Source organism: Panulirus ornatus, chromosome 37 (genome assembly GCF_036320965.1).
Source record: "Panulirus ornatus isolate Po-2019 chromosome 37, ASM3632096v1, whole genome shotgun sequence".
Taxonomy (NCBI): domain Eukaryota; kingdom Metazoa; phylum Arthropoda; class Malacostraca; order Decapoda; family Palinuridae; genus Panulirus; species Panulirus ornatus.
The window spans coordinates 27,413,891-27,429,930 of NC_092260.1; the positions used below are offsets into that span (position 1 = coordinate 27,413,891).

The window sequence follows — 16,040 nt, forward strand, 5'->3', positions numbered from 1 at the left end:
CTAATGGCATCTCCCAGACATTCTACACCACACTGATGGCAAATGCTGCCCCTGTGCCTTCGTGTACAGCTCTAACTTGAAGATAAAAACTTCGCCGCCTGAAATAAAGTTCGAAGAGAAAAATAAGGAATTTTTCAGGTGAGTTTCGCGTGAGGAAGGTACGGCATCCACTTTCCATGTAAATGAAGGAAGAACGTCTATGTTCTTAATGAGTTTAATTACGAGACAATGTTGGTAAACAACAGGGTACGTCAGGTGTTTTCTCCTCCGACGTGGGCACTGGTCTGCTGTGGTGTCACTACTGGTGGTCACTGGCTCCCAGCGGTGTTGTCAGAATTCCGGCAAAGTCATTACTCGTCCTCAACTCCAGCCAACAAAGCTAGACAATGATCACCTATGCATAGTTTTTCTACGTATCAGTAGAACTAATATCTATCGCTGAAACACTCCACTTCTTTCCCATTATCGTACAGGAAGATACATACACAAGTATCATGTATCATGTATTATGCATTAGACGTATTTTCCTCACTGATCATCAAGAATGGTCGTTTTGATACGCATTCTCTGACTACCTTACACATAGAGTGTAAATGCTCTAGAATACTGTCGTATCTAGAAACCTGTGTACTCTTCGTGAATCTGCTTTAAAATGAGATATGGTGGCTCTCTTATTTAATATATATATTCGTAAAACATATATATATATATATATATATATATATATATATATATATATATATATATATATGTCTGAGATACAGCAAAATACTGGAGGAAAGCTGGGTTTTCAATAGCATTTGTCAAATGCATTTTGCGGGCAGCAGCATAACGATGCTCGTGTTCGTGGCGCATATCTCACTGTAGTTTACGTCCTCAGTAAGACTCGGGAGACATCTTGCGAGAGAATTGCCTCAGGATGATTCACGGAAATGCATTTCTTATTCCCATAACATCTGTTCCCGCGCGAGTGGGCGGAGATTTCTTCGCCCTCGGGAACGCGCGAAGCCTCGTCTAGGGATTAACTTAAATCTAATGAAACACACGAAATCACCATCAAGCCTTAAACGTTTAGCGTTATACAAATACACCGCCGGGGGAAGAGATACAAGGAGGGAGTGTAAACTCGGGAGAGCTTCGAGTTTAGATAGATCCTTGTAAAACTACTTCAGTTTCATCGTAAACTACAAGAGACAGGCGGGACAAGATGTCCATCAGTGGCCTCACTCGAACTTTTCGATTAAAAGTTACTTTCCTTCCTTCTTTTCCACTCCCGATACACACACACACACACACACACACACACACACACACACACACACACACAAAGTGTTGATTAGCATACAGAGGGTAACTTAAGTAACACAGAATTAATTCGGGTGGACAGATACAAGCAAGAGCATTGTGAAATTATGTAAATGATTTTTCCTTTGTTCTCGTTATTCCTGAAAGCTAAGTCAACCATATCAAGAGAGACGCAAAGCTAGAACAGGAGACAGCTAAAGAGGAAACAGTAAAGGGCCAAAGCTATAACAGGATACACCCGATACTGAAACACTAAAGGGCCTAAGCTATAGCAGGAGGCAACTTAAAGCAAAAGAAGGGGAAAGCCGAAGCTACAATAGAAGGCAGTCAAAACCACAACGAGGGCCAGCCAAAGCTAAGTGAGTAGAGAGATGCAAGAGCAAAAAGCAGCTAAACGAGCCCTCTATGAACCCAAACAAGGTACAACAGTGTCCACAACAAAACACAACCACACCTACACGATACAACACGCCCACAGTAAGACACAACCACGCCCACAACATGGAAAAGTAAAATCGTCGTCAACAAATAAAAGATCACAACTGAAAACATCAGCCACAACCAAAAGATATATGACAATACAACCAAACCAAGAAATTAACCATAACATGATTAAAACAAGAGACAGGAGATAAACCAAGAATAACAAGGACAGTCGCAGACACTGTCACAGTGATAGCTACTGCCACAGCCACTGCTACAGCTACTGTCACAGCCGCTGCCACAGCTACTGTCACAGCCACTGCCACAGCTAGTCACAGCCACTGCCACAGCTACTGTCACAGCCACTGCCACAGCTACTGTCACAGCCACTGCCACAGCTACTGTCACAGCCACTGCCACAGCCGCTGCCACTACGACTGTCACATCGACGGCCACCAGCCACTGCCAGAGTACAGCAGGCTGCGGTTGGCAGAGGGCGTGGCTGCGCTAGGAGCCTGGCAGCTGACACAGCGAGACACCAGAGCTTCACTTACATGGCTTCCTTCCCCGACGCGGCACTGAGCGTCTCCTCCTCCTCCTCCTCCTCCTTGCTGCATCTATTCCCCCTCCCTCCTTCCCTCTCTTCCTCCATATGCATTTCTATCCCAGCTGTTGCTGCTGCCATCACTACTCTTGCTGCTGTCGCTACGTTTGCTCCTCCTCCTGCTCTCTCTCTCTCTCTCTCTCTCTCTCTCTCTCTCTCTCTCTCTCTCTCTCTACTGCAGCTGAAGTTGTTTTCAGCTGCTCCTGCTGTTGCTGCTGTCCCCGTTGTTGTCTGTCTGCTCAGCTTACATTACAGTGGTATGGCTGTTTCTGTTGTTGTTTTTTGTGGCGCAGCTGCTGCCGCTGTGTTACCCCATTTGCTGTTTGTTATTGCTGTTGGAAATAGTGCTGCTTTAACTGCTGTCGTTCCAGCTGGTGTTTGCGGTATTCCAGGCACATTTCTGCTGTTCCTGAGGTCGTTAGCATAATTGCAGCAGTGCTTCGGATGAAGGTCTGCTGCACTGGACCGACTGGTGCTGTGTCTGCTGCTGTTGCTGTCTATTTTTGAGTCTGCAGTCGCTGTTTTTGCTGTTATATCTTCCCTTTCTCTCTGTTACTGATCCTTCTGCTGCTTCGTCTACTGTTATAACCTCTCTTTGTCTCTGTTACTGATTCTGCTACAGCTGTGTCTGCTATCATAACCTCTCTTTCTCTACGTTACTAATTCTGCTACAGCTGTGTCTGCAGCTATAACTTCTCTGTCTGTCTGGCGAACCTGCTGCTTGTAATGTCTCCCTTCCTGCTGAATCTACTGCTGGTCTTACTCCTCATTCATCATACGTGATGTATATTTCATTCTCATATGCTATGTCATTGCAGCTGTGTCCACAGAATCATCATCTCTGTTTCCGTCTCTCCTTCCATCCACGAATCCTTCCATCCACGAATTCTATTCCTCACTGGAGAAGAGAAAGACGTGGTGTAAAACACAGGAAGGATTTCCCGTGTTCGCATGGCCGAAGATGATGACGAAGTAGACCCAGATTACCCCTGATTATTACTGCCTGTCGATGCAAAATATAAGACTCGTTGTTTCATGCATGATTTTGTGTCGGTGTATTACCACACTCAGACACCAGATGCAAGAAATCAAGGAAAGAAAAATTTTCTGCTAATGTTACGTATTTCACTGATTGATATCCTTTTTGATAGTTGTCCTCAGAACGATGCACAAGTTCGAAAAAAGAAAGATAAACACTACGAACTCCACAATCTTTTTTTTTTTTCAATATATATATATATATATATATATATATATATATATATATATATATATATATATATATATATATGAAGCAATGTATAAAAAGACTGTCCCAATTATACTAAAAACGAAAAAAATTGTTCATCCGACACAGTTACTTTGTTGTATGTTGTTTCGTATTTCTGTTGTGTTGTGTACATAGCATTTATTATGTACGGTTATGTTTACAGGATGATAAAGCCGCAACATGATAAAGGAGAAAATTGTAAAAAGGATTGTGACACACTTTATTCTGATTTACATGAACGTACAGTCAACAGGATGTAAAAAATAATATATGCTTTTGTCTTTAACAAACAGCATATATATATATATATATATATATATATATATATATATATATATATATATATATATATATATATATATATATATATATATATATGTATGAAGCACTGATATGAGTATGCTCACTGGAAAAATAAACACAAAAGCCCCAAGCTTTCGACTGTATTTCAAGCTATCTATATATATATATATATATATATATATATATATATATATATATATATATATATATATATATATATATATATATATATTTCGTTGAAAGGATATTTCCTTCCTACTATGCCATTCAAGTCACCATTTACCAAACAACATCTTTCGGTACGTGGACTCCTCTGTCTTACAAGAATTCTCAGAACCCATCCTTCTCTTCATTTGAGCGTTGACGTTATGGCCCGTAAATCTGATGGATGTGCAGTGTCTGCCGGGAAAGTAAAAGACAAGACCATTCCTCCATTTACTAAGCCACTTCGCCTGGGTCATCCACCCACTCTTGGTCCTGCGATCTTTGGTGTGTCATGCTTCCGATTTTCCTTCTGTGACTTCGATGAATTCATTCGTGACCGCCCGCACACAGTCTTCACAACTCCGAGATATTGCGTAATCACCATCACAGGTCGTCTTTTTCCAATACTGTGTCATTCACCAGTTCGCCTTGACTCGTCTAAGGCTCTGTGGGAGGCTGTGGGGCCCCTCCGTGATGAGTGGTCATTAAGGGTCAACTTTCCTCCATCTCTAACGACTTGGCAGGCACTCTTAGACGTCATTACGGCTCAAGTTATCGTCCAACTTATTCCTGTTTGGCAACGATTGGTCGACCGCGACGTATTCATGTTCCATACGTGAGAGAGGGTCATGAGTGTCATGCGCCTCCCTCGAAGGTCTCGATGGTTTGGTAGGGGGTGACAGTAGCGGCAGCGGACGAACCAATAACAGCAGTAGAAATTTATGAAGTGGATAAATGCCTCTGCAGTTCAAAGCGTAGCTCTTTTTTTTCTTGCGTAAACGGAGACAAGGCGTATGCAACATGATTGAAATCCTGCAAGGGGGTTAGAGATGCAAAATGTCATGATATAAAAATATATTTTCACCTTTACTTACGGCGGTATCGAGTATTTATGACTAAAAGAAAACGTTTTGTTGATACATGCAGAGCGATCATGAGGTAATCAGGTGGGGTTAGGTGTGCGTTCAATCGATCGCTCGATCGGCCATACCTCTCGAATCATGACGTAACAACGTTTAATCATCGTAGTGAGACCTAATGGCCAGTGTCGGGCTGGGGCTTGGGTGAACTTCCTGTCGGCTTAGAAAGGTTAATTACTGGGTCGTAGGTACAATTAGGTTTTAATTATATTAATCAACTTGTGTACTAGCAATTTGGTAATTAGTTTAATTAATATTCCTTCTTTTTCCTCTATCCCTATAACAAAAAATTGACATTGTGTAATCATGCGCAGAAGGCTAGACGAATAGGCGATAGCTTCAGAGCTAAAAAAAAAAAAAAGAATATACGCAAGCTACGAAGTACCCGCCTCCCATTTTCTTTCCCTTTATTTTCCTATCCTTGACAGTCGTAATACTAATCTTTAACCGACTCTTTCAATCTGCATGGGAATAATTTCCTCGTACGTCAATTGATAATGAAAGAAAAAGGGACAACGGCTTTTCCTTTTAGGATATAACTGATCGGCTGAGCAGGCAACCAGCCCAACGAGATGCCGGGGAATCTGGATACGTCTGTAGTTGTTCACGGTCAAACCATCGTCAGGAAAAGACCAACATGGCTGCATACAAAAAAAAAACAAAAAAAAACAACTACAGCACACACTGGAAGCTCATAATTTCTCTCCTGCATCTATTCTCATTTTCCAAATGTCTGCTCCGGCCTCGGGGTAAGGAGTGAGAGGTAGATAGATAATGTTGTCTTTCTGAACCCTGTGAGGATAGATTGCAGGCCTAAGTCTTAGGGAAATTATACGATATAGATATTACGAAGGTGTGGCGGCACACTGGGGTGATGTGCAGTGCCTGTTTAGTTTCAGGTCAGAAGGTTCAGCCACAGCTACAGTGATAACAGGTAAACGAGGAAAAAGGGTAAGAGGGTCTCAGAGTGACGGTAACACAGGTGCACACAGGATATTCCCAAAGGCAGGCGAGGCAGAGTCCGAATGATGCCATCATCAGGAACGAGAGAGGTGCCAGCAGTAGTGCCATTTCAAACAAGACTAAGTCGTCCATTATCGCGCGGGTAAAACAAGTGTCGTTGTCTTGCTTGATAAGGTTACGCGCCAGAATCAACGCCAAAGATGAAATATAAATTGACTGTGCACAATCTCCTGTCAGCAGCCACCAGCGCCTGAGATACGCCAAGAGCCAACATGTAACACCTTCTCTTTATTGCCAGCTGTTTGGGCCAGATTTCGGGGAGGAGGGAGATAAACACGGATGCCCTCCAGGGCTCTGGTAGGAAGGGAGGAGCAGCGCCGACCGCGAGTAAGAGGTAGGAGGGAGAGAGAGCCAGACACAGTCAGTCAGTACACACCTTACTACTTAACCACAAGGTGTGAGGAGGAGTGTACAGAGGGAGTGGAGACCAATCTACTCCCAGTGGAGGAGGGTAGGAGTGCACGCACTTAGTGGACATCTGACCATCCACCCATAAGGGATGAGGAGGGGCGTAAAAGAGGGAGTGGAGACCTGACGATACAGGGATTAAAGTGGTGTTGATCAAGAACACTGAGGAGGTGGCAGTAGGATGCGGGTCAGCTCTGGGTACAAGAAAAATATAAAGAACGACAATTGAAGGTAAAAATGATGCCAATCAACGGTTGGGGAAAAATATAAGGTTATGAAGGTGGACGATTTTAGTAAAGGGTTGAAAGAAAAGGAATATAAAGGAACCAATAAAGATAGAGGGAGAAAAAAATAGCAAGTGAGCAATGACTGCAAGAGGTGCCAATAAAGTGAGGGAGAGTGATTAAGTGGGGTTGGGAGCGCAACTGTCAGACGATGGGAAAGAACAAGTAAAAACCAATTGAAGAAAAAGGAATATGAAAGAAAAGAACCAGTGACGAGAGAAAAATGGGCCATAGAGGAATGAAACCAAAAGTTGATTTCAAAGGTGGAAGAATTAGGCAAATAAAAGTAAAATTGCAAGTGAAATTGTCTGAGAAATTTTTGTAAACGACTTCAGAAAGAAGTCTTTCATATATATATATATATATATATATATATATATATATATATATATATATATATATATATATATATATAAGTCCTTGTATTATAATCCTGTTGAGAAGACCACATGGTGGTGGGGACAGGAAGCGTGTATTTCACAACATATGAGCGAATGCTGCGTCACGTCTGGTCTTAATGCCCCAGGAGAGCTGGGATCTATTCCATTCGATAACTTGGCTCAAGAAAAATACAAGCGTAATATCTGATACTCGTCTGCTCCCGAAGTCCTGGGATATTTATCCCTCGTGAATGATATTGCGTTTGCTCTTGTTTACGATGGGAATGAATCCTATTCAGTCGAATTGTGAATATCTTTTTCTTAATATTGACAATGAACTGAACTGTTGGTTCTTTGATGGTATATATATATATATATATATATATATATATATATATATATATATATATATATATATATATATATATATATATATATACATATATGATAAGCTAAAGAACAGCCTAGTTTAAGACTTCTCCTGTAAAACAAAGAGAGAATATCTGACCATTCTATACTGAGACATCAAAGCCAGAAAATGAAATCTCTCTACAGCGCAACCGTTTTCTTATCTCTCTCTCTCTCTCTCTCTCTCTCTCTCTCTCTCTCTCTCTCTCTCTCTCTCTCTCTCTCTCTCTCTCTCTCAAGGGAACTCGAAGCATCTCTAAAAGTTTACGAAATCTAGACGCAGGGAAGCGCGTTGACCTGCTCCCAGTGGTGAAAGTTTGTATAATAATAACAAGGCTTTTCTACTGTGGCCAGAAGGTTAGGTCGATAATTCTGATGGGGATTTTATTAAAGGATTTATATAGGTATTAGGGAGGACACTCAGCAATATATATATATATATATATATATATATATATATATATATATATATATATATATATATATATATATATATATATATATTTTTTTTTTTTTTTTTTATACTTTGTCGCTGTCTCCCGCGTTTGCGAGGTAGCGCAAGGAAACAGACGAAAGAAATGGCCCAACCCCCCCCCCCCCCATACACATGTACATATACACGTCCACACACGCAAATATACATACCTACACAGCTTTCCATGGTTTACCCCAGACGCTTCACATGCCTTGCTTCAATCCACTGACAGCACGTCAACCCTTGTATACCACATGACTCCAATTCACTCTATTTCTTGCCCTCCTTTCACCCTCCTGCATGTTCAGGCCCCGATCACACAAAATCTTTTTCACTCCATCTTTCCACCTCCAATTTGGTCTCCCTCTTCTCCTCGTTCCCTCCACCTCCGACACATATATCCTCTTGGTCAATCTCTCCTCACTCATTCTCTCCATGTGCCCAAACCATTTCAAAACACCCTCTTCTGCTCTCTCAACCACGCTCTTTTTATTTCCACACATCTCTCTTACCCTTACGTTACTTACTCGATCAAACCACCTCACACCACACATTGTCCTCAAACATCTCATTTCCAGCACATCCATCCTCCTGCGCACATCTCTATCCATAGCCCACGCCTCGCAACCATACAACATTGTTGGAACCACTATTCCCTCAAACATACCCATTTTTGCTTTCCGAGATAATGTTCTCGACTTCCACACATTTTTCAAGGCTCCCAAAATTTTCGCCCCCTCCCCCACCCTATGATCCACTTCCGCTTCCATGGTTCCATCCGCTGACAGATCCACTCCCAGATATCTAAAACACTTCACTTCCTCCAGTTTTTCTCCATTCAAACTCACCTCCCAATTGACTTGACCCTCACCCCTACTGTACCTAATAACCTTGCTCTTATTCACATTTACTCTCAACTTTCTTCTTCCACACACTTTACCAAACTCAGTCACCAGCTTCTGCAGTTTCTCACATGAATCAGCCACCAGCGCTGTATCATCAGCGAACAACAACTGACTCACTTCCCAAGCTCTCTCATCCCCAACAGACTTCATACTTGCCCCTCTTTCCAGGACTCTTGCATTTACCTCCCTTACAACCCCATCCATAAACAAATTAAACAACCATGGAGACATCACACACCCCTGCCGCAAACCTACATTCACTGAGAACCAATCACTTTCCTCTCTTCCTACACGTACACATGCCTTACATCCTCGATAAAAACTTTTCACTGCTTCTAACAACTTGCCTCCCACACCATATATTCTTAATACCTTCCACAGAGCATCTCTATCAACTCTATCATATGCCTTCTCCAGATCCATAAATGCTACATACAAATCCATTTGCTTTTCTAAGTATTTCTCACATACATTCTTCAAAGCAAACACCTGATCCACACATCCTCTACCACTTCTGAAACCGCACTGTTCTTCCCCAATCTGATGCTCTGTACATGCCTTCACCCTCTCAATCAATACCCTCCCATATAATTTACCAGGAATACTCAACAAACTTATACCTCTGTAATTTGAGCACTCACTCTTATCCCCTTTGCCTTTGTACAATGGCACTATGCACGCATTCCGCCAATCCTCAGGCACCTCACCATGAGTCATACATACATTAAATAACCTTACCAACCAGTCAACAATACAGTCACCCCCTTTTTTAATAAATTCCACTGCAATACCATCCAAACCTGCTGCCTTGCCGGCTTTCATCTTCCGCAAAGCTTTTACTACCTCTTCTCTGTTTACCAAATCATTTTCCCTAACCCTCTCACTTTGCACACCACCTCGACCAAAACACCCTATATCTGCCACTCTGTCATCAGACACATTCAACAAACCTTCAAAATACTCATTCCATCTCCTTCTCACATCACCGCTACTTGTTATCACCTCCCCATTTACGCCCTTCACTGAAGTTCCCATTTGCTCCCTTGTCTTACGCACCCTATTTACCTCCTTCCAGAACATCTTTTTATTCTCCCTAAAATTTACTGATAGTCTCTCACCCCAACTCTCATTTGCCCTTTTTTTCACCTCTTGCACCTTTCTCTTGACCTCCTGTCTCTTTCTTTTATACTTCTCCCACTCAATTGCATTTTTTCCCTGCAAAAATCGTCCAAATGCCTCTCTCTTCTCTTTCACTAATACTCTTACTTCTTCATCCCCACCACTCACTACCCTTTCTAAACAGCCCACCTCCCACTCTTCTCATGCCACAAGCATCTTTTGCGCAATCCATCACTGATTCCCTAAATACATCCCATTCCTCCCCCACTCCCCTTACTTCCATTGTTCTCACCTTTTTCCATTTTGTACACAGTCTCTCCTGGTACTTCCCCACACAGGTCTCCTTCCCAAGCTCACTTACTCTCACCACCTTCTTCACCCCAACATTCACTCCCCTTTTCTGAAAACCCATACTAATCTTCACCTTAGCCTCCACAAGATATATATATATATATATATATATATATATATATATATATATATATATATTCCTATGACTCCACGGGGAAAATGAAACACGAAAAGTTCCCAAGTGCACTTTCGTGTAATAATCACATCATCAGGGGAGACACAAGAGAGGAATATAACAGTCAGTTGATATACATCGAAGAGACGAAGCTAGGACGCCATTTGGTAAGCATATATATATATATATATATATATATATATATATATATATATATATATATATATGTATATATATATATATATATAGTCTGGTGTCTATCTCTAATCTATCTACTCATGTCTCTTTTTTTTCTCCTACATAGTGACTGACCTAGGACGAGAAAAATATGCCCTAACAAATGCCATTTCGTATGAAAAGAAAATAGAATATGAGTAAACAGAATGAAGAAATCAATCAGGCTCTGCAAGTGTCTGTAGACTACTTTAAGAATGTGAAGGCAATAAAATGAGGTGAAAGAAGGAAGAAAGAAGAAAAAACAGCTGACAGCTTCGCTGTTTGAAGGAAAAAAACGAGGAATCACAAAGGTGTTCCTCGTAAGGCCATTCTCCACACAGAAGCTATAGGAAGCAGCGGCCGGAAACATAAAGCCATGGATCCAACCAAGTCATGGTGGCTGGCAGGAGTATGTGCTCGCAATTTACGAGAGTAGACACCAGAATAGCAGCTGCTTGATGAGAGAGAGAGAGAGAGAGAGAGAGAGAGAGAGAGAGAGAGAGAGAGAGAGAGAGAGAGAGAGAGAGAGAGAGAGAGAGAGAGAGAGAGAGAGAGCATCGAGGCGGACAAAAAGCGATGGTTGCTGAGAGGTGAAGCCTGGATAATTGATTGGACGGGAGGCTTTTTCATTCCATTCAGCCTGATAAAAAAGGGGGAGGGGGGGTTGTAGCGGTACCAAGAACCACCCCAGATACGTACGTAATTAGTACTCCATAGAAGAGCGAACAATACCCCTGCCGACATAAAACACCTGCTCACAAGAAAAATAATCATGGCACCTATACAGAAGCCTCAGATTTTGGGAAATAGACTTTGCGAGGCGGGAAATTTCTGTCAATCACCAGATTTCGCCAGCTGTTTCCCCTCTCTAATGTGAGGTATCGTACAGGAGAAAATACGTCCTCTTAGTGATCAATCTTCACTACATACGACTCTACACGTTTCTCTGTTTTTCCTTTGCCCATATCTATGTTCTTTGGCCTCCTCTGAGGCCCAACGGGTGTTGCACGGTGCCAGTAGCCTGGCACATCTCGTGAGGACCAGTTATTACCCATAGTGCCAGCCAGGCATTCCTCTCGTGCACCAGTTATTACCCTCGGCCTCAGGCAAGCGCCTGGGGACGCCAGGCGCAACACCCTCACTCCGTCTCCTGTCCTACCTAGTCTCTGACTGGGCCTCTCTCTCTCTCTCTCTCTCTCTCTCTCTCTCTCTCTCTCTCTCTCTCTCTCTCTCTCTCTCTCTCTCGATCTTGATAGTTTCTTCGTTTACGTTTTATTATCTCCTTTTGGTTCTCCTATGTTATCCTTTGCCCTATCCTTGCTAGCTCTCCTTTCCACTCTCATGCCTCTTCTTCTCGCTTTATTGATTGCTCTCTCTCTCTCTCTCTCTCTCTCTCTCTCTCTCTCTCTCTCTCTCTCTCTCTCTCTCTCTGAGCCTCGCCCTCCCTCTCCCTGTCTCATGTTACCATGTGGTGGTGATAGGTGGCCAGTGTCTCCTCCACCACAGGTAATGAAGCTAATTATAACTTCCCCACCACTAGCCCACAGACCTTACCTTGCCTATCAGTTATTCACTTATTTCGCACTGATTTCCCTCTTTTTTTTCCCCCTCGTTTTCTTTCCTATTGGTCCAGCATTTTATTACCTTGCTCATTTTTTGATATGAATATATGAATATATAACTCCTTTCATTTTCTCTGATCCAAGTATCTTTTTGCTGCTCCCTACTGGCGTCAGACCCACACGATGATGGCTGCTGACGCTACAGTTCCCAGAATATTGCTTTACAGGGCTTCTTCTTCTTCTTCTTCTTCTTCTTCTTGTCCTCCTACTCCTCCTCCTCCTTCTTTTTCTTCTTCTCGTTCTTCTTCTTGTCCTTATTCTTCTTCTTCACCTCCCTCCTGCCTTCATCTCTCGTCCATACAAACATTATCTCTGATCTTTCTTCTGAGAACCAACACCACTGAGCCTCCTTTACCCCAAGCGTCAACATAACAGGATGAGATTAAAACTAAAGAAAGACTTAACTCTACTAAGTTCAAACTAAGAGTTCTGCTCATTACCATAAGCAGTTGGACTCCACTTAGCAATTAACCCAAAAGGCTGAGCTCAGCAACATAAGGCATTTCAGCTGGTCTGTGCAGCCGGTAATGGAGCCTGGATAATTTGTAGAGCCGGGAGTGGAGGAGGGAAGCGGTTAATCTCCAGAACCAAGTAACGAGACTGATGGATTCCTGGTCTTGAAAGACGAGGCTGGCTACTCTCTGAGATCGGAAATGGATATTGGCTTGTATATCTTTAGCCTGGAAGTGATTAATGGCTGAGTTATGGAACTGAAAATGGAAGATTGGCTGATCTCTTAAGTTGTGTATTGAGAGAGTGAGTTTGCCACCCCTGAACCCATGGATGGGGACTGGCCGATCACTGGATCCAGAAGTACAAAATGAAAACGGACGATGGTCTTCCGAGAGGAAGAAGAAAACAGATGATCTCTGGAACTCGTAGAGATTTGTTAATCTCTGAAGTCACAGTGTAGAGACTAGCTGATCGATAGTCCAATCAGTGAAGACTATCTAATCATCAGCAGACCCTAGGCTTCGAGTCTGGTTCATCAATGAACCCTGAGGTTGAGATAGGTCGTCATCTGGACTCGAGAGTGAAGACTGGCGAATCCCTCAGACAATTTGTTGAAAGTGGTTACTAATCTCAAGATCCAGGAAGAAAGACTGGCTGATCTCTGGCTCTGATAAAGGAAATAAAAGACACCTAATCTGAGCTCTGTGTGTGTGTGTGTGTGGAGGGAGACTGACTGATTAGGGTAAACTGTTTTTAGCGAAACTTTCCCTCTAAATCTCTCAGCACCGCAAAAGTAGGAAATTAGGTAATCTCACACACAAACACACACACACACACACACACACACACACACACACACACACACACACACACACACTACTTGCGAAAGACACAGACAGAACAGAGTGTGTGGAGCAGCCAGTTCCGTGACGGCTGACCAAAAAAAAGTTATCTGAATCAGGTGTTCAAAAAGTTTTTAGTACATTTGATAATCTCGATCTTAGCCATGAAGCTAAAAGAGGTTATGTTTGTATAGTTCCACTCGTAGTATTGGATTCATATTCGTGAGAAACAGTTTTGTTTCGGAAGAGGCAAAAATCCTTGTTCTTCAACAGGATTGTAACAGACGGAGTGATTTAACGATAGGTAACAGTGATTCACGCAACGTCACAGATACGTTTAAGTATGTAGTTGAGAACTACTTTGCTTCAAGTCTAAAGCCGACGTTATTTGCGCTTTCTTAGTTATATAAAAAGAAATGTGAGGTGTGAGCCAGGGGGGGAAATGTGAGGTGTGAGGCAGGGGTGGGAAATGTGAGGTGTGAGGCAGGAGTGGGAAATGTGAGGTGTGAGGCAGGGGTGGGAAATGTGAGGTGTGAGGCAGGGGTGGGAAATGTGAGGTGTGAGGCAGGGGTGGGAAATGTGAGGTGTGAGCCAGGGGTGGGAAATGTAAGAACTAATAAGGGCTGGGAAACATGGGGTCTGGCTTGGGTTAGGAGACGTGAGGGCTGGCGAGGGCTAGTGGATATGTGAGCTGGCCGGAGCTAAAGGTTGTGAAGCTGGGCAGGGTTGGGAGATGTGAGGGCTGGCCTGTCATGGTTATGACTCGAGAATAAATGTGGTTGCCGCAGGGAGGAAACATTGATTACCTCAGAATAGGTGATCCAATTACCCAGAAATATGAAAGGATGGCCTGGAGCTCAGATTGGTTGCCATGCCCTAGTTTCTAACATTATGTATATATATATATATATATATATATATATATATATATATATATATATATATATATATATATATATATATATATATATATATGGCTGTGTGTCCAGATAACACGAACATCATTTACTACGTCCATTGTGGCTGCTCGTGTTTCTGTAATTGCTTTATATTTCATTTAAGGTGGGAATACAAACAATGGCAATAGTATAAAAAAAATGTTTTACGGCCTCTGTAATTGGTTGAAAAATATAAAAACTTTGGATGAAAAAGTTTGCATCAATTACTCTGGGAATTCGTCCCATCGTGGGATTTCCAATCCTCTTATCTTTGACTAGCTCTATCCAGCCCACTCTCTCTCTCTCTCTCTCTCTCTCTCTCTCTCTCTCTCTCTCTCTCTCTCTCTCTCTCTCTCTCTCTCTCTCTCTCTCATCCCCCAGCCTCCACTTGCTAGCCAACTGCCTATCCACCCCTTCGTCCTTTCACCTATCTATGTATCTCTTTCACTATCCACATGTTTGTGACATTCGTTACGGTGTAGTGATCAGCGCTCGATGAAGGACAGTAAATCACCTCCACTACGGGAATCACCACCACAGTAATCACCACAGTAATCATCACAGTAATCACTACCATAATTACCTTTGCCACACACTATACCCTGAAGGGGATAAGTCTGCCGATATAGTGAACCATAAAATCGCTAATTCAACGTCTCGTTAATCTCTCGCTATTCACGCCTACTAGAAGCACACAGCTGTGACGTCTACTTCACACACGATCAATATTTCCTTCTAGTGGCCTTATGTTTCCACACACCGACGTCTTAATACGTACAGCCCTCAGTTACGTTTACCGGCATGGATCAAGAGCAAACTACTAGCCAAGTGGAAAATCGCTCACACTCTAACAACCAAACACCAGCCGGGCGAGGCATCGTTTACGCTCATTAACTAGCCAAACGCTGGTTAGGTGAACTGTCACCCACACCTGGGTCCCGCACCACCACACACTCTCTCTCTCAATAACAACCTAAGGACCCCCGTTTAAGGGGCTTCTGGTAACTTCGAGGCTGCACCCCACGCACGAAACTTCGAACTTATACGAACTTCGAAGCTGCACCCAACGTATGAAACGTCGAACTTATACTAAGTTACGGCCCATTACCACAGGGATAGGGCTGGTTGTTGTTTGGCCCTCCGTCATCGCCGTACTGCTGTAGGGGGCCTGTAGAACCCGGGTCTTGCAGGCCCTCCTCTTCGTATTACTGTGCAGGGTCTGGACGATTTTGGGCTGCGCCACTTCGTCGCCTGTGGATCACTGCAGGCGGCTCGGGGGAGCGTATGCTGCGGCGAGCATCAGCGATGGATCGGGGTGGGTCCGCCAGCGTGGGGACGGGGCGTACTACTACTATCGGGCCGAGCGAGCACCGCAGACGCGGAAAACCTTGGCGCCGGGGGCGTGAGGCAGACAGCATGACGACTGCGGCGGTCTCCGACATGTTCCACACGACAGCCTCAGCTGGGTTGTC

At 43.1% G+C, this 16,040-nt stretch overlaps 1 protein-coding gene and 1 long non-coding RNA gene across 7 annotated transcripts in view; both read right to left on the reverse strand.

The window, feature by feature from the left end:
* Positions 1 to 16,040, reverse strand: part of Calx (sodium/calcium exchanger 3) — a 277,683-nt gene that overhangs the window by 126,644 nt on the left and 134,999 nt on the right. The window lies entirely within an intron of this gene.
* The window catches only part of LOC139760640 (uncharacterized), a 96,113-nt gene that overhangs the window by 33,277 nt on the left and 46,796 nt on the right, over positions 1 to 16,040 (reverse strand). The window lies entirely within an intron of this gene.